At 49.8% G+C, this 18,281-nt stretch overlaps 1 long non-coding RNA gene across 1 annotated transcript; it reads left to right on the top strand.

The window, feature by feature from the left end:
• The first annotated feature begins 14,414 nt into the window (after nt 1-14,414).
• Nucleotides 14,415-18,035, top strand: LOC142925620 (uncharacterized). Its single transcript, XR_012942563.1, has 2 exons — nt 14,415-14,618; nt 15,154-18,035. It is a non-coding gene; the product is annotated as an uncharacterized LOC142925620 (long non-coding RNA).
• Nucleotides 18,036-18,281: the final 246 nt, after the last annotated feature.

The raw sequence follows: 18,281 nt of genomic DNA, 5'->3' as shown, positions 1-18,281 counted from the left end.
GAACATGAGGATTCCCCTGGTATAACTTTTCACCATTTCCATGTCCAACCGGAACCCCGATTCTCTCATCACATCATAAAGGCTCTCCCTGTGAGAGAGACAAAAGCAGAAACAACAGCAACACAGTGTCAGTGTCATCTCCTTAAATGCTGTGCTGATTCTGCTAACAACAATCTTAATATTGTTCGTGCATGTTCACGACCAATATTCAGAGTCATAGTTCAGTGTAGGTTCAGGTCGTTGGTTTGTCGATGAACCAAATTAGTTGGCTCATTTGCCCACTTGACAACTTGATTTCATTGGCATTTTTGCCAGGTGGTAGAGGGTTATCCATGGGGAGAAGATAACAACTCCGCCTGGTAAGGTCGTGGGGTTTGATCCCGAACCTGACGCATGTACATTTGGAGTTTGCATGTTCTCCCTGTGATCATGTGGATTATTCTGTAGGTCCTCTGGTTTTCCCCTCCACATTTCGAATCGACATGCATTCATAGTATTTGGCTGCTATACATTTCCACGTGATAAGTTACTTTGTTAAGCTATCATTTGTGGGCAGGTCGCTTACAAAAAAATAACTAATAGGTCAGTGGACTTTCCCACGAAAACAAAAAAGTTTGTTTAGTTAATCAGTTAACCACGCTATTAGCGGAGGGAGAGGGAGATGGAACACGCGGTACATACTTCAACAGCTCCAGGACAAGGCAGTGGTGTCCCCTGAAATCAAAGCTGTTTAGGACTTTGATGACGTTGTAATCTTCATTGCTGTCCTCACTCTGAAGTTCCAGAGCTATCTGGAGCTCCATCCTCTGCAATGTTTCTTCCTTGGAGCTGCGCAGAGGAAGTCCACAAATTAATAACTTACACTTGCTTAAGGGACACCCAGAGGCAAATGCTATTCAGAATTAATAATTAAATATACTTTCACCAGGTCTAACGGCATTGTGAGCTAGAGTAGCGTTCTCGACTCTCATTGGTACCATACGGGGCACAGGAGCTGGCGTAGGGTACCCAATAGGATTTGAAGGTGAAGAGCCATTCAAATCGGATTGGTCATTCGGGAAAACTAAATGCAAACGCCCGTTAAAACAACGCGTTTTCGTTATAACGTGGTTCTTCAACACTTTTTACACAATGCAGAATGTGTCCGTTGTAACAAGAAACGCGACCATTACAACATGGAACACGCACATTCTAACAAGATACGCACCCATTATAACACGGAATAAGCCCATCATAACGTGGTTTGTGAGTAGTCGACAACAAAATACTTTTTTGAGCTGCACTGTTGAGCGGTATGATACAGTACTCGGAATGATAAAAGTAATGTGACAGCATAGCCTCATTATGAGACCTCCTTTGCCAGTAACAAGATATAGTAATAGGTTTTACCCTTTTAACTGGCACAAAAACTGACACCTTTATTCAAGGCATCATGTTTGCAATAACCACAACACAAGCAGTCAAAATGCAAACAAAAGAGACAACTCTGATAATAATATGCACTGTCCTTGAATTTGATTGGTCCACACCCGAGACGGCTTTTCTTAGAGCCTAGAGACGAAAAACCAGAGTACCTAGAAGGAACCGATGCAAAACAGGGGTAGAAGGTACACACTCCACACACGATGGTGCCCGAGTCAGGAGCCGAACCAAGGCCCCCCTTCTCGCTGTGAAGCATGAGTGTCACCACCGCATTGCACGGCAATGGACTTAACAACGTCGGCCTCGTGATGACACGTCTCTAAAGTCTTACCTCGACGGTGACACCAGGATCTTTACAGCTACCAGGGTGTTCCTCTTGTGGTCAAGGCACTGGATCACCTGGCCTTGACCTCCTTCCCCAATCATCTTGAGCACCTCATAGCGGTAGTGGAGGTGATCATGTCGGAACTGAACAAAAGGTACAATCATTTAAACTGACTATTGTTAAAATCACAACGTTTAAGAAGTGAGAATGTAATTTTAACAAAAACATTTGCTTGGAATTATGAAGTTATTTTAACCATAATTTGGAATGCTCAGATGTCTGCTGGCTGAGTCACCCTTAAAAAGAGCTTCTGAGCTCAATGGGCTTTACTCGGGAAATAAACTTCTGATTCAGATGTGTGCGGGTGAGTGCATTGGTGAGTGGGCGAGTGGGTCGGTGAGTGATTGAGTGGGTGAATGAGTGAGTGAGTCAGCAAGTGAGTGCGTCTGGGGGTGGGTGAGTAAGTGTGTGAGTGGGTGTAATTGTCGAATGCTTTGATACTGTCTGCTGGCGAAGATTCCCTTGAAAAATTGCTTCTTATCTAAAAGGGCTTTACTCGGGATTAAACATTCTGATTTTGAAGCGCGTTGGTGTGTGCCCTGGTTGGTAATTCAGGTGCAATAATAAGAAGCCACAAACCCCGCTATCTCTGGGCCCTGTGACCGCCCCCAAGGCTGTAGTTTTGTGGTGAGCCTCACCAGAATGTAATTACGTTCGTCGTCATCATATCCATGCCTGTTGCATCCCTTGGGTTTGTTGTCGAGCGCAAAGTACCACACTTCTTGCATGGCTGCGAGCTCCAGCTTTTCGCGGTCGGTCAAGTGAGGGCCAAAGTGAGCCAGGATTTCTGTAGGCACGAGGAGAATAACAACAACAGGTGTGTGAACCAAACTTTTGAGCAATTTATAGAGTAAATATTTCAGGATTGGGATGTTTTTGCCAATCCCAGCTATGTATGTTGAAATTCTTTTGCACCGCATGTAGCCAATGGTGCTAATCAACAGTGTGGGGGAAGGTTAATAAACTAACCACGCAAATAGGTTCCACACATCTGTTAGAACCATTAACAGACTGCGAGACAAGAAGGCTCACATGATCGAGTCACTCACCTTTCTGAAGAGATGCCGCGACAACAAGATAATACCGACCACATTTAAACTCACATCTGCTTCTGTCACTTAACCCAACTCTAAACGGATCTTATTCAGAGCTAGCCTTTCTCTAATCTCAGAGAGGATAAGACTACTCCGGCTTGAACTTGATAATTTAGACAAATGTCTCCTACAATCACACTTAACATTAACAGATAAAATGTCCGCATCTGATTGGAACCTTGTAGATAACATGACTGCTTCTTCTGCCACAACAATGTCTTCCAAATGCAAGGTTAACCTTATTGCTAAATTCAATAACTTGTCAAAAAAGAAACCAGATCCACACATAAAAAAGACTGCTATTAATCAGAGTAACAGCACAATCTCCGATAGCCTAAAATCGGTACTAGCTAGAGGGCTGAATTTTGCTGTCACCCTCAAACACATCCCAGTGGATGATATAAAAACCCAGGTAGATGTAGCCCTCAAAGGCTTGGGACACATCCCGACAGACGTGGCAAGATTTAAAATTGCCACCATCTTTAAAAATGCTAAGAATCCTATTAATAACATCAGCAAGGACGAGCGCTCTGAACTCACCAAATTAAAAAATAGAGAGGACAAAGTCATCCTCTCAGCCGACAAGGGCAATGCTACTGTCATCATGGATAAAACCACATTCAGCAACATAATCCAGGACCTTCTTAATGATAGCAATTACACCAAAATCAACAAAGATCCGACCAACTGCCTGGCTTTAAAAACAAACAATATCATTACCAATTCGACTTCTCTAATCGAACCATTCAAGCAGTTCTCCCTAAAACCTTCTGCTAATAGACCACCCAGATTATATGGTCTTCCAAAAATCCATAAAGAAGATACTCCACTTCGACCCATCGTTTCCACTATCAACTCACCTCCCTACAAACTGGCCCAATTTCTGTCTGAGACCTTGCTTCCATTCACGGGCAAGACTACCTCAGCAGTATGAAACTCAGCTCACTTTATCTCTCTAATCAAAGGCATTTCACTGTCCCCAGATGATTTGCTCGTCAGCTTTGATGTAGTCTTTCTGTTCACCAAGGTTCCTGTACCTGACACCTTAGCAATAATTGAAGACTTGGTCCAACATGGACTGAATGCTGATGTACCAACTTTGGTTAGGAACTGCCTTACTAACACTTCCTCTTTGTTTTTTTCGGTAAAGTCACATATGGATAAAATAAAATAAATGACGACGTTTCGATCGCAACACAAGCGGTCGTCCTCAGGCGGAAAAAAAATGCATGCAGCAGTAGAAACGCTGAACCAGCACTTACTTCACCAGGAATGGTACTTTCTACAAACAAAATGAAGGTACCCACATGGGTCCCCCCTTATCACCAGTGATAGCGAATGTTTTCATGGAGAAATTTGAAACTGATGTCATCCAGACATGCACCCAACGTCCTTCCTTGTGGAAGAGATACGTAGATCACACTTTCGTCATTTGGCCACATGGCCTGCCAACATTGAATCAATTTCTCAACAACATAAATTCCATACACCCATCCATCAAATTCACCATGGAAGTGGAGAATGATGGTAAGCTACTAATTCCTGGATGTTTTGTTTGAGAAGAGACCTATCTAAAACCTAATTCCCACCACCATCCGGCGCAGAAGAATTCCCTCATCAAACCACTACACCATAGGGCCACTGCATTTGCAACCAACACCACCAAGCCAGTGAACTGGAACACGTACACCAGACTCTTAAGATGAATGGGTACTGGGACAGCATTATTCGCAAAGCTGTTTCTCCAACCATGTAGAAACAATCCACTGAGACGCCTATCAAGACCATCACTTTACCATACATAGCAGGTGTTACCAAAAATATTTCCAAAATCTTAAACAAACACAAGATCCAAGTCCGATTCAATACAGTACACAAAATCTGTGATCTAATCCCATCCTGACATGCAATATCCTGGAGTCGACAAACTGAGTTGTACCTGCGGTAGCAGTTACATTGGGAAAACGAATTGACATGTCGCGGACCGTGTTAGCGAACACAAGGCAGATCTGAAACATCGCAGAACCAATACCTCTGCCGTGTCTGACCATTGTTATAACGCTGTGGGCTCGCGTGATATTGTTTTTTTTCCGAGACCAAGGTATTCTGCAAACCTTCAGGTAACTATCAAAGGTTTTTTCATGAAGCCATCCAGATATACAAACATGGACATAACTTCAACCGAGAAGATGGATACAAATTGAGCAATCATTCGATGGATGTTATTAACTAGGTAAAGCCTTAACTGGTTGTGGTTGTTTCCATCACACGCGCCAGGTACTAGTAGATTTTTCAGATTTACTTTCCCACCATGTCCCATACTCAGCTTACCACTTCTACCTCCGCCTACGTCCCCCCCCAGCCTCACTTCTTCTCCCCCTAGCGCTCACGCAGCTCCCCTCTCTCTCCCCCCCTTGCTCCTCCCCCCTTTCTTACCAATAACCTCTTGCCACAACAGCTCTCTCACCTACTTCAGCATTTTATTATTGCTGTGGTTGTTCCACCTGATGAAGATTGATTGTGTTGCGATAGAAACGTCGTGATTTGTTTTATTTTATTTCTACCTAGGTGACATTACCGAAAGAGCGAATGAGTATAGATATTAGTTGTCAAACTTGATGATTTAAACGCGGATAGCTTCAGTGGTTTCCTAATATTGGAAGAGCATTCAAGATGGCCGCAGAAGCAATTCTGAAAGCGTTTGATGTTGTTTCAGTACTGAGGCCAGAGCACAGATAATTATCCCCATGCAACATGGCCACCATGAAGTCCCCCATGTAACATGGCAACCATGATGCAGTCTCTAATGCAACATGATTACCATATTCTTGGTTCTTTCGGTAAAGTCACGTAGAAGGGAAACAATAAAATAATAAAATAATACAATTCTCACGACGTTTCGACTGCAACACAAGCAATCATCATTAGGTGTGAAAACCACAGCAAGAAAATTTCAATTTTTCTTGCTGTGGTTCTTGCTGTGGTTTTCACACCTGATGATGATTACTTGTGTTGCAGTCGAAACGTTGTGAGATTTTTATTGTTTTATATTTTTATAATTTTATTGTTGCCCTTCTACGTGATTTTACCGAAAGAACCAAGAATATGAATCCCTGCAGCCACGAAAGCTTTAAATCAAAACATGATTACCATTAAGTCCCCCATGTAGCATTGCTATCTTGATATCACCCATACAATCACCATAAAATCTCTCATACACCAAAGGCACTGTGACGTCCCCCATGCAACATGGCCATCATGATGTCCCACTATTTACCGTGGCCACTGTGACGTCCCTCATTACTGTTCTTACCTTTCGGCGATTTGCTACAGATGGAGCCGGTGCCGTCTGAGGACAGCGCACTCCACGTGGTGCAAGACGTGTCGTTACTCCGAGCCTCTCCAGCTCGGCTCATCTACACACACACAAAGACAAAGGTCCACCACATAGGCTTGATTAAGATGTTGGAGCAAGTGCAGAAGGCGAGCACTGAGCCAGCATCTCTGAGATCCTGGGCTCCACATTCAGGAGGGTCCTGCCGAGATGTTGTCGTTTCTCAGCATTGGAATATTTGGCCAATATCAGATGCCATGCTTGGATTAACAATGAAAGATGCGTGGATTTTGAGGTCACACGCAGGGATTGTTCAAATTGTTAAAGAGTGATTGGGGATCGGGCATGACGAGCCATGGCAAGGAGGGACAACAATGGCTGATAGTGAAGAATAATAATGGAGCGGCAGCCAAGGAAGGAAACACATCGGAGAGGAGAGCCACCAGAGAGATGGTGCGACAAAATCGGCGCTTGGCGGATTATTCCATCACAGCATTTGAGGGGTAGCAAGGTCTCAGGGAGGAAGGCATTCTCATTCATCAGTGGATAGATAATAGTGCTGTAAATGCTCACGCGTAGACAGGCAGGCACACCAACAGGATCTCGGAGACACACTCTGATAGACATACACATACTCAGGCGGACAAGGAGAAGCACATCCAGGTATACAGGTAGGTGACAGGTAGGCACAAGTCGAGGGGAAAACACACGTCCACCCATATTTTACCACACGAGTTGAAGAGCCACACGTACCTCCATGGCAGCAACTTGCAGAGTAGGGTGCTCAGAGCTCACTGCGTTTCTCGCACGGTCCGGGTCTCTGCGTGGAGAGCGGGAGACGCAGGTGAGGGTCACACAAAACCGATGGTGTGCGACAATACTCATGTCTAAACACGCGTCATGTCACAATGCGGACTCTCATCATCAACACGGACTCACATCATCATCACAGACTCACAACCTCACCACTCACCCACAACACGAAACACAACAAAAACAACAAAGACCGCCATTTGCCACTAAGCAGCAGCAAATGCCAGGCCAGGTGCACTTTGAGACCACGTGAAATGCTGAAGGCTCACTGACAGGTCACAGGTCAGACCCAGGTGCCAAGAGTTGACTGACTGAGATGACTGTGCCAACGTGCTACATTTCAGCCGCCCAGGTCAAAGGTCGTTGTTGTGAGCGTCGCTCCTTTGTTCGGACACCAGCAACACCGCGACAAACACCACCACTAGCACCACCACTAACACCACTGCTAACACCACCACCACTAACAAAGACAGATCCCCCGTATAGCCTGAATATACTGTAGGGGCAATTTCTGCTAGCGAGCACCTATAAAGGTCGGCATGGCACACGAGGGGGTGGGTGGCTAACACCACGCCTGGCCGCCTTTGTCTCCCTAGCGGCGATGTTTACACATCGTACCAGGTATTCATTTGAGGCTGAGTCTACCTAGGGGAGGCCCAGGACCGGTTCAGATAATCGTTGCTGGTGTTGGCCGTGAGCGGAAATCGAACCCGGGTCGCCAGGTTTGTAGCGCAGCACGTTAACCGCTACACTACCGCTCCCCTCAACTAACACCACAACTAACACCAGCACTAACACCACTCCTAACACCACCACTAACACTACGAACCCTAAAAACACCACCACCAACATCAACTCCACCACCACCAACACCACTACCACTAACACCACCACCACTAACACTACCACCAATAATACCACCAATAATACCACCATCACTAACACGACCACCACTAATACCACCAACACCACCATCACTAACACCAGCAACAATACCTCGAACAACCACCACCACTAACACCACCATCACTAACACCAACACCACCATTATTAAGACCACAAACACCACCACTAACACCACCATCACTAACACCACCACCACTAATACCACCAACATTAACACCACCACTCCTCCTCCTGCTAATACAGGACACCAAAGACAACGATCCTCATAGAGCCTTAACAGGCTGTAGGGGCAAGTGCTGTTAGCAAGCAGTACATATGAAGGCCGGCACGGTAAACGAAGGGGTGGGTGGTTAGCACCACGCCCGACCGCCTTTGTCTCCCCAGTGGCGATGTTTACGCATCGCACCAGGTACTCATTTGAGACCGGGTCACTGCTACACACAGACTCACACAGACCCACACACACGTACACAGACTCACACAGAGAGACTCACACAGAGACTCACTTAGAGAGACTCACACACAGACTCACATAGAAAGACTCACACCACCACCGCCACCACTCACCCACAGCTCGGTTCCACGCCTAACGGCCAAACTGCCAGGGGAAGCACGTGGCGCGAGACGCGGCGTGGTGTAATAGCCATTAGCTCCTCCCCCTCACCTAAGCTCCTCCCCCATGCTCCCTCTTTCCCCCCCTGCCCCTCCCCCTTCACAACCCCCCCCCCAAGCATCCCCCCCCTCGCGACACCCCTTGCCCCCCCTGGCAACCCCCGCCCATGCTCCCCCTCAAACCCCCCCCCCTCACGCCCCCATTGCCCACCCCCCTCCCCCCGCTGCTACTTACAGTCAGGCAGGGGGCGAGTGGAGGCGGCGCGCGCTGTGGATTGTGGGTGGCGAGCGGCTGATTTGGTTTCCCGCTCACGGCCACCGTCAGTGGCTCGCGAAAGCTTCTGAAGCGGCGGCTCGCTGGGCCTCCTCTACGTCGACTCAGCCTGAAGGTGAGAACCTCGCGCGGTGTGCACACATCAGCAGTGGCGGCGGTGGTGGGGGGAGACAGAGGAGGAGGCGCCTGGCCCACAGCCGTCACGTCCTAGACGCCTGCTGAGTTCACGGCGCTGCTTCAAGCAGAGCCCGGCCCTGCTGCTGCTGCTGATGAGGCGCTGACGGTGGAAACCGGCCCCAGAGTGGCCCTCGTGTTGAGCCATAGCTGATGAGAGGCACTCCCAGACTGCCGTGTGTTTTTATCCCTGGAGGGACGGGTTTGTTGTGGATGCGAATCGCCTGCTGCTGGAAAAGGCATCCACTAGAGGCCGCTATATAGAGGTATTTGGTCTACTCTTCCACGCTGGTCCGGACGTGTTGGAGCAAAGTGGCCATGCCCACACTTTACCCCACCACACGCAGGGCGTTAGCTCGCTGGATTTGCAATGCAGAGGTGCAGGTTAGATTTCATTCCCACTCACACCCACCGACACTCACTCAGCCACCCACTCAGCCACTCTCTGGGCATCTATGAAAAAGAGCTTCATAGCTCATCGGATTCCTCCAGCAAAAACATACTGATTCTCACCCACCCACTCAGCCATTCACCCACCCACTCTGGCACTCATCCACTCACCAATTCACTCAGCCACCCACTCGGCCACCCACTCTCTCACCCACTTCGTCACCGGTCACCCACTGCCACCCACCCACTTGGTCACCGGTCACCCACTGCCACCCACCCACTTAGTCACCGGTCACCCACTGCCACCGGTCACTCACTCTGCCACCGGTCACTCACTCTGCCACCCACCCACTCTCTCACCAACCCACCGACTCTCTTGCCAACCCACCGACTCTCTCGCCAACCCATCCACTCACCCACAGGGAGACACAAGGAGACAAGGGGACCCACATGGTGTGAGAGTGTATCAGCATCATTGTGGTTGTTGTGGTGGTTATGTTGGTTGTTATGGTTGTGGTGGTTATGGTTATATTTGTGGCAGTAGTGTTTATACTTGTGGCTATGTAGCTGGTGATTATGATTATATTTGTGGTTACGGCGATTATGGTCGCAGTGATTGTGATTATATTTGTTGTGGTTATAACCCGCGATGTATTTCGTCGAGGATGGATGCCGCCGCGTGCAGGAGTTGGGCGAGGCGGGAGTGAGCCACCTGAAGCGCCCTCTCCGACGGTGGTGAGCCGCCGGGCGGCCGGGCAGTGAGCAGCTCGGCCGTCGTCGCTTCTCCTCCCCCTTCCGGGGCTGCCAACCCCAGTGGTGTTGAGTCGTCCTCCTCTTCCACTGGAGCCCTGGTACGAGTTTTTCTTCGCGTCTCCATTATAGCGATTCATCTTACTATTTGGCTACTTCTGACGCCAGTTGTAGTGGGTGGAACGGAGAGCGAGACTTCTTACCGAAAGAACCAAAGAGTATGAACTTATATGGTTTATTTCATCTATTTTTAGTGGTTTGCTACCATTCCCTTTGCACTCCTATCGTTTTTGTATTGTTTGTTGTGACGTTATGACCCCGTGCCCCCTACTGGCACATCTTTGATCAAAGAGCTTTATAGCTCATTGGATTCCTCCAGCACAGAATCAATACCGATTCTGATGAGACCGGAACGAACACGTTTGAATCGAATCGCGTACTTCGCTTTACTAAAATAGTTGTGGAATCGATTCTTGTGGAATCTGTTCTCGTGGAATCGAATCATCGATATTAATTACAGAGATTCACCATCGATATTAATTACAGACATTAATCAACGACGTCGCTAGGAGTATCGTGGTGCCGCTCTGCAAACCTTCGGGCTACCATCAAAGGTTTGTTCATCAAGCCATCCAGATATATAAACACAGACATAACTTCAACCGAGAAGATGGATACAAATTGAGTAATCATTGGAAGAATGTTATTAACCAGGTAAACCCTTAACTGCTTTATGGTGTTGCCTTAACTTTCCGCATCTCTAATTTCTTAAGCTTCCCACTCCCAGCCCCGCTCTCTTCAGCACTCCCCTCATACCCCCCCTCTCTATCTCTCCTCCCTGATCCTCCCCCCTTCTCTTACCTATATAGTCTCTTGTTTACAGCAGCTCTTTTGCCCACGTCGGCAATTGTTTCTTGCTGTGGTTTGTCCCACCTGATGATGGACGCTTGTGTTGTGCCCGAAACGTCGTGATTTAATTTATTTTATATTTTATGCCTATGTGACTTTACCGAAAGAACCAAAGAGTATAGCCCAAGAGAGTTTGTGTAGGTTGGAGCGGTAGTGTAGCACAGTAGGGGGCACAGGTGGTGCATCGGCCAGTCATCTCAGTCAAGCAACCAATGGCAACCTGGGTCTGTCTGTCTGTGACCTCCTGCTGCCAGCGGGCGTTCGACGCTTCATGTGGCCTTAACCTGCACGTAGCCTGGCACGAGCGCCGTGGTGACATCTCCACCACTTCGTGGCGAATGGCGGTTGTTGTTTATGGTCGTCTCGCGATTAGCACTACGCTGCACTACTAACCCAGCGACCCGAGTTCAATTCCCGCTCACGGCCAACACTGGTGACGATTCCGTTCCTGGGCCTCCCCTTGGTCAACTCAGCCTCAAATGAGTACCTGGTGCGTTGTGTAAACATCGCCACTGGGGAAATTAAGGCGGCCGGATGTGGTGCTGGCCACCTACCCCCCTTCGTGTATCAAAGGTGCTGCTCGTTAACAGCACTTGCACCCGACAGTCCTGTCGAAGGCTACATGGGGGATCTTTGTCTTTGTTTGGTGGTGCAGCTGAGGAGGCGCAACTGCACGGCGAGTACCTCTACCGCAAGGCGCAGGAGGCCAAGAAGTTCCTCGTAGAGGAGAAGGCGCAGCTCAAGAGGGCGCTCGATGGTAACGGGCGGCGAGACGGATCTAGAGATGGGCTCGCGACGACAAGACAGACGAGAGACAGCGAGACAGACTAGAGACGTTGAGACACGCAAGACAGACTAGAGATGGATCTAGAGACAATGAGACACGCAAGACGGACTAAGATGGGACAAGACGGTCTGACAATACAGGCGAGAAGACAACCGCGCGTTGGAAAGGGTTTCCGAATGAATCCATGCGTGCGCATGATTTTTCTTCCTTGTTAATTCTCCCCTGCCCGCCCCCCACCCACTGCCCCCTGTCCCCCTGACGTCGTCACCGAAGAAAACCTGGTGCTGCCTACGGACCTGCGGTGGGAGGCGCTTGAACTCCAAAAGGCCGTGGAGTTCGACCAGGGAGGGGAGGGTGATCTCACATCCCTCACCATCACGTCTCCTCGCATCTCTCTCTCTCTTCCTTCCCGCGAGACTCCCGAGGCAGAGGGATAAGCGTCGCGCGTCTCCGCCCGCTAGACACGCCGAGTCGGCGCGCATCCCCGGCTCGCCGTCGGTCCTTCCTGCCAAGCGGTGGCACCGTGTTTTGCCGCGGAGGTTCGCGGTTCGAGAATGGCGGGCCCTCAACCCCCCCCCCCCCCCCCCCCCCACCGGTTTAATGGGTTTAATGCCGCAGTTGCGTTGACCGTAAATACTGCACGGCGATTGCTTCCCAAGTGGACTTTGAAAAATCCCGTGGCATGAACGTGGAAAAAGAGTCGGCCGTGTGTGTGTGATGGCTGGCGTAAATTTTTGTGGAATGTCAAATGAAGGCCGTGGTCACCACATAACGTGTGCTTCTGGAGCAGTCTTCCTTCTGGAGCGGTCTTCCTTACAATATTAGGAAGCCACTGGAGCTTTGCACTTTTAAATCATCGTCTAGATTGACAAACTCATTTCTTGAGAACTACTTTTTGTGGTTAGTTTGTCACACTTCCGATTACCACGGTTGGCTACGTGCTGTAACAAAGAGGTTTAACATGCACTGACGCACTCATTCACTCACTCATCATTTTACTCAATTTACCCACTCACCTGCCATATCACCCACCCACTCTTGCAATTGGGACTCATCCAGGTCTCATTATTGCTCAGCTCGCTACACAAAATCAACGCGATCACTGCAGAGTGATATTCTCAACCATTCCTGGTCGCTCCTTCCATCCATCCACCCACACACACACCTTCACTCACCTGCACGGTGAAGTATGGCAAATGATAACCTACCCTCTCCGTCCCCCCTGCCCCATCTACCACCTCTTTCTATCCACCCCCCCCCCCCCCCGTGTCAGTAGGAGTGAGCAGCCACATGGATGACGAGTACCGCTGAGCCGGCGTGAAGGACCCACACATCATGGCGACGACCTCACGCGACCCCAGCTCCCTCCTCAAGCAGTTCATCAAGGTGCGGGCACGGGGTCACAGGGGCTACAGGGTTTGGGGTCACACGAGGAATGTGGGTCCTCGTGTATTGCATGTGTACAAGCGCGCAAAGACAGAGGTCCCCCATATAGCCTTAACAGGTTTTTGGGACAGGTGCTGTTTGCGAGGGTGTAGGTGGCTAGCACCACAACTGGCCACCTTTATCTCTCTGGTAATGATGTTTAAACACCGCACTAGGTACTCGTTTGAGGCTGAGTTGATCTAGGGGAGGCCCAGGACCAGTTCAGATAATCGCCACTGGTGTTGGCCATGAACGGAAATAAACCTCGGGTCACTAGGTTTGTGGGGCAGCATGCTAACTGCTAAATTACCGCACACACACACGTGTTCTCTATCGGCTTTAGAATCAGTTCCTTGCACCTCACACGAGTCGTGTCGACCAATCATCGGGCTTGTGCAGTGTGAGACAACTCGCATCCGTTGAGTTAACCAGAAGAAATCTGGTTGTTGATGAAAGGTGGAGGCTGTGTGGGGGGGGGGGGGGGTCGTAAGTGGTGGAGCGTTGGACACTTTGGTTTGGTGCATGCAGCTTTTGTCAACTTCATTCCTCGCGATTCAGTCCGCCTTTTCGCGATGACCGATCCCTTCCATTCATCGAAAATGTATCTACTGTAGCACTACGCACGGTCGGTGGTCACGGAAAGATGTACCATTGGGGGCGCCACTGTGGCGAGATGTTAACTCCCTCACCTGGTATACAGGAGGTCGCAGGTTCAATCCTGACCCTGATGCCTGCTGTATATTTGGAGTTGCGTGCCTCTTTCCGAGGAGTCGCGTGGATTTCTCTCTAGGTCCTCCGGTTTTTCCCTCCGCATTTAGAATCAACGTCCGTTTAAGAGTATTTGGCTGCTATAAATTTCCACATGGCGATAAGCCACTTAGTTGAGCTATGATTTGTGGCCAGGTCGCTTCTGGAAAAGAGCTGCATAGCTCAGTGGGCCTTACCTGGTAAAATAAAAATAGTAAAGTTTTTCCAATGGTGCATCCCAGTTGTGCCAACACGGGGTTTGGCGACCCCGTATACCGGCACGGCTCGGCTCGGCTTCCGCAATGGAAAAAACAAACAACACAACCCGAGTCGGATACAGTGGGGGGGCGGGGAAGTGGGGGGGGCGAAAGCAGCGTGGCCGGGACGGACGCCGGTGGGAAGAGCGGACTCGGCGTGTGACCGCTTGCTGTCATGTTACCACACCACCACCACCCTCCCACCACCACCGCAGGAGATGAAGCTGATCCTGCCGAACGCTCAGCCGATGAACCACGGAGGCCACAAGCTGCAGGCGCTGGTGTGGGCGTGCTGCGCCAACGCCGTCAACGACTTCATCGTCCTGCATGAGCACCGCGGTATGCCAGGCACGCGCACGCACCGCAGTCGACAAAGCTCCCCCGTGTAGCCTTTAACAGGCTGTCAGGGCAAATGCTGTTTGTCGAGCGACCTACGAAGGCCGGCAGGGCACATGGCGGGGTGGGTGGTGTGGTCATTACCGCATCTGGCCCCTTTTGTCTCCCCACTGTCGATGCTTGGACACACCGGAAATCGAAGTCAGGTCACCGGATTTGTAGTGTAATGAGATAGCCACTCCGCTCCCGCTCCCCGGTGTGATGCATGGTGTGACGTGTGTGATGCGGTGCAACAGACGGGGATGGAGGTGTATTTAGCTGTGCGTACGATGTGCGGTGTGTAGTATGATGCTGCAGACATGGAATTGTGGTGTTTTAACTGTGTATGTGGTGTGATGTGGTATGATGCCGCAGATGGAAGGGCAGTCTGTTTAACTCTCCAGTACAGTCTGTGTGACACCTGTGGTGTGTCTAACTTTCCGGCATGCTGTTCATGTGACACGTGGTACGATGCCACGGTGTACTTGACACTCTCGAGCGTGGTGATGCGGCACGACATCCGGACATGGACATGATGTCCGAGGCATTCCAACACCTCGTGATGCACAACTTCACGTCGCGACTCGGAAAGACGGTGCGTGCGGGCACCGTGCCAGTCTCACCCACATCTTCCTCCCCCATCCCCAAAGCACAAAGATCCCTCGTATAGGCTATAACCCTTTCTCATTTCCATGATGTACATATACGTCGTCGAAACGGAACCGTAAGAAAAACTCAAGTACGTCTTCTGACCTGAAGACATACCTTTTGCTCCCATAAGACTATGCGGGAGGGCGTGTGGCACAGTTTTGTTCCATAGAGTGCCGGTCGTGTCACTACGGTTCTCTGCGGTGAGGGCAGCGCCTTTTAAAAACAGCAGCGCTACGCCTCTATAAATAAAATTAACGCCGAGCCGCTTGCGCGTACCGAGATTCAGCGGTGAACGTGACACCTACCACCCGGCAACTTGCAGATGTCTCGGAATGGGAAAGAGTGAGCAGACTTTTGGGCCAGGTGCTGTGTGTCCGCCTGTATATTCGGAGTTTGCATGTTCTCCTCCTGGTCACTTTGATTTTTCTCCGGGTCCTCCGGGTTTTTCCCTACACATTTAGAAACTTGAATTTCGAGTATTTTGCTGCTATACATTTTTATGTGAAAAAGAGCTACATAGCTCAGTGGTAAAATAAAAATAGTTTCGTTTTGCTTTAGTTTTCGAGCAACAGCACAGAGTTTTTATTTAACGCCATCTCTGAAGCTGAAGGCGCGTAATGTTGTTCATTTGCTAATGCATCCGCAGTTTTAAACAGGGTGGCCGCTGGCCTCTAACTGGCAAACGTCTGCGAGGACACGTAATGAGAGTCCAGCGCCGTCCGTGTGACTTGCCGCGACCCCTCCCGTGACTTCTGTGCCCCCCTTCCCCCCTCCCAACAGGCACAACGTCTACAAGCGCGACGGCAAGGACATCGAGTTGAAGGAGGTGGGACCGTGATTCGAGATGGAGCGTAAGTCTGCCTGACACATTGTTACTTGTCTCCACTTTACACCCCTGCAGAGGCGGTGGAAATTCCACATTCCTTGTGGACTTCCCTACGAAGTGGTTGTACATTTTATCGACCCCTGAGAGGATGATGGGCTGAATGTAAGAGTCTAGCCTCGGGCTAGGTGGCCCGCGGGTGACTTGTAGAGTGGATCGGAACTTGAGTCGGTGGGGTCGCTGCTCTGGTCGCATTCGCTGTACCGTGACCCGACTCGCATTCCCCCACCCCGGATGCGATGTGTAAATTCAAAGATGATCGGACGTAATGCTGGCCACCCACACCCACCCCTTGGTGTGCCGTGCTGGCTTTCCTACATGCTAACACACGAACAGCGCTTTTCCCACGCCGTCTGTTAAAGGCTGCATGGGGGGGATCTTTGCTTTTGTGTGTCGCGCAGTCTATGAGATTAAACTGGGCACGCTGGACAACGCGGCCACCGCCGAGGTGGAGTGGCCTTGGCGACCGTACATGAACACGGCGAAGAAGAGGAAGTTCCTGAGCGTGGAGTGAGGGAGGGGAGCGACTTCCCCCCCCCCCCCATGGGCCTGGGGGGAGGGGCATGGGGGGGGGGGTTTGTCCCTGGAAAGCCGGAGTTGGAGTCGAACCTCGCGGCGCTCTCCGCCGAGGCTCGAGACGTTGAGGAGAGGTCGCCGCGTGGATAGGGCAGTGCGTGAATCGCTGTTCCAACCGTCGTCACACACGCGCATCATACGCGTCACACACACATTGCGGATGTACATTTATCAAACACAAACATGCACATCGTCGCATGCGTCGCACACAGAAGCACACAATTGCACAAAAAGACAAAGGTACTCCGTATCGCCGTTAACAGATTGCTGGGGCAAGTGCTGTTAACGGGTAGCACCTATGATGGCCGGCATGGCACAGAAGTGGTTGTGTGGCCAGCCCCACGTCTGGATGCCTTTGTCCTCCCCAGTTTTGCGATGTTATACACACCCCACACCACGTACTCAGATGGCTGAGTTCGTAGTGCGCTAACTGCTGCACCACCGCTCCCCAAACGGTGTACATACACGCGTACACAAAACGAAACATTAACATTTATTTAAGTAACAAAAAAGAAAATACCAAGTCAGGCAGATGGAGAAAGTGGCGTGTCGCCGTGCACAGCACCGCTCTCGTAGCTACTCGCCTAGGGTGGGAGCTCTTGGCTTCAATGCCACCCGGGATGTTTAGATGTGAAAACCTGCCATAAATAATATTTTTGGGAAGTCACAAGCACCTTAAGTTGCATCTCATCTCGACCATTTTAATGGGCACCCCCCCCCCTGTAGCTGTCCCCCTGTGGCACAAAATAAACTAACAAAACTAATCTCTTTATTTTACCAGGTAAGGCCCACTCAGCTGTATAGCTCTCTTTCAGGAACGACCGGGCCACAAATGAAAGCGCTATTAAGTGGCTTGTCACGCAGAAATATATAGCAGCCAAATACTTTTAAACGCATGTTTCTAAATGTGGAGGGAAAAACCGAAGGACCCAGAGAAAAATCCACGCGGTCACGGGGAGAACATGCAAACTCCAGATATACAGGCGTCGGGATTTAACCCACGACCTCTATACCAGGCGAGGCCCCAAGGTGAATCAGCACTTGGCCTGCGAGCGGGTATTATTAGTCTGTCAGTAGGGGGTAATGATTCCGGATTTCAGTCTCAATTGAAACTGAAATCTGGAACACTTTTGTCATATTTTGCTCGTATAAGTGTGTTCATAAAATACAAGTTTGGTCATTGAGAGAGTTATAAATGTCCTATACGCATTTCATGTTTATTGTGTTTATTGTATTTAATGTATGAAGAAAATACAATTTTGTATATGCTACAGTATGTTTCACACGTTATTCAGTGACACTGCATATGACGGGCAATGTTTGGGGCAATCGGCCTTCAACATGGAAAATACATAGAGGCCACATGACCCGTGGCCACCGCCACTTCAACCGTGGCCCCACCACTTCAACCGTGGCCCCATTGGCACGTTGATGTGTGGCTCTGCCTTCACCTGTGGTGAGAATGAGACCAGAAAAATTACAGGAGGCCGACTCCATATGAGTCCGTCACGCTCTGG

The sequence above is a fragment of the Petromyzon marinus genome, chromosome 22 (assembly GCF_048934315.1).
Source record: "Petromyzon marinus isolate PM22_M1 ecotype Great Lakes invasive population chromosome 22, UKy_Petmar_22M1.pri1.0, whole genome shotgun sequence".
Taxonomy (NCBI): Eukaryota; Metazoa; Chordata; class Hyperoartia; order Petromyzontiformes; family Petromyzontidae; genus Petromyzon; species Petromyzon marinus.
Note: the sequence above shows the minus strand (reverse complement) of the source record. Positions and strands in the feature narration are given on the sequence as shown.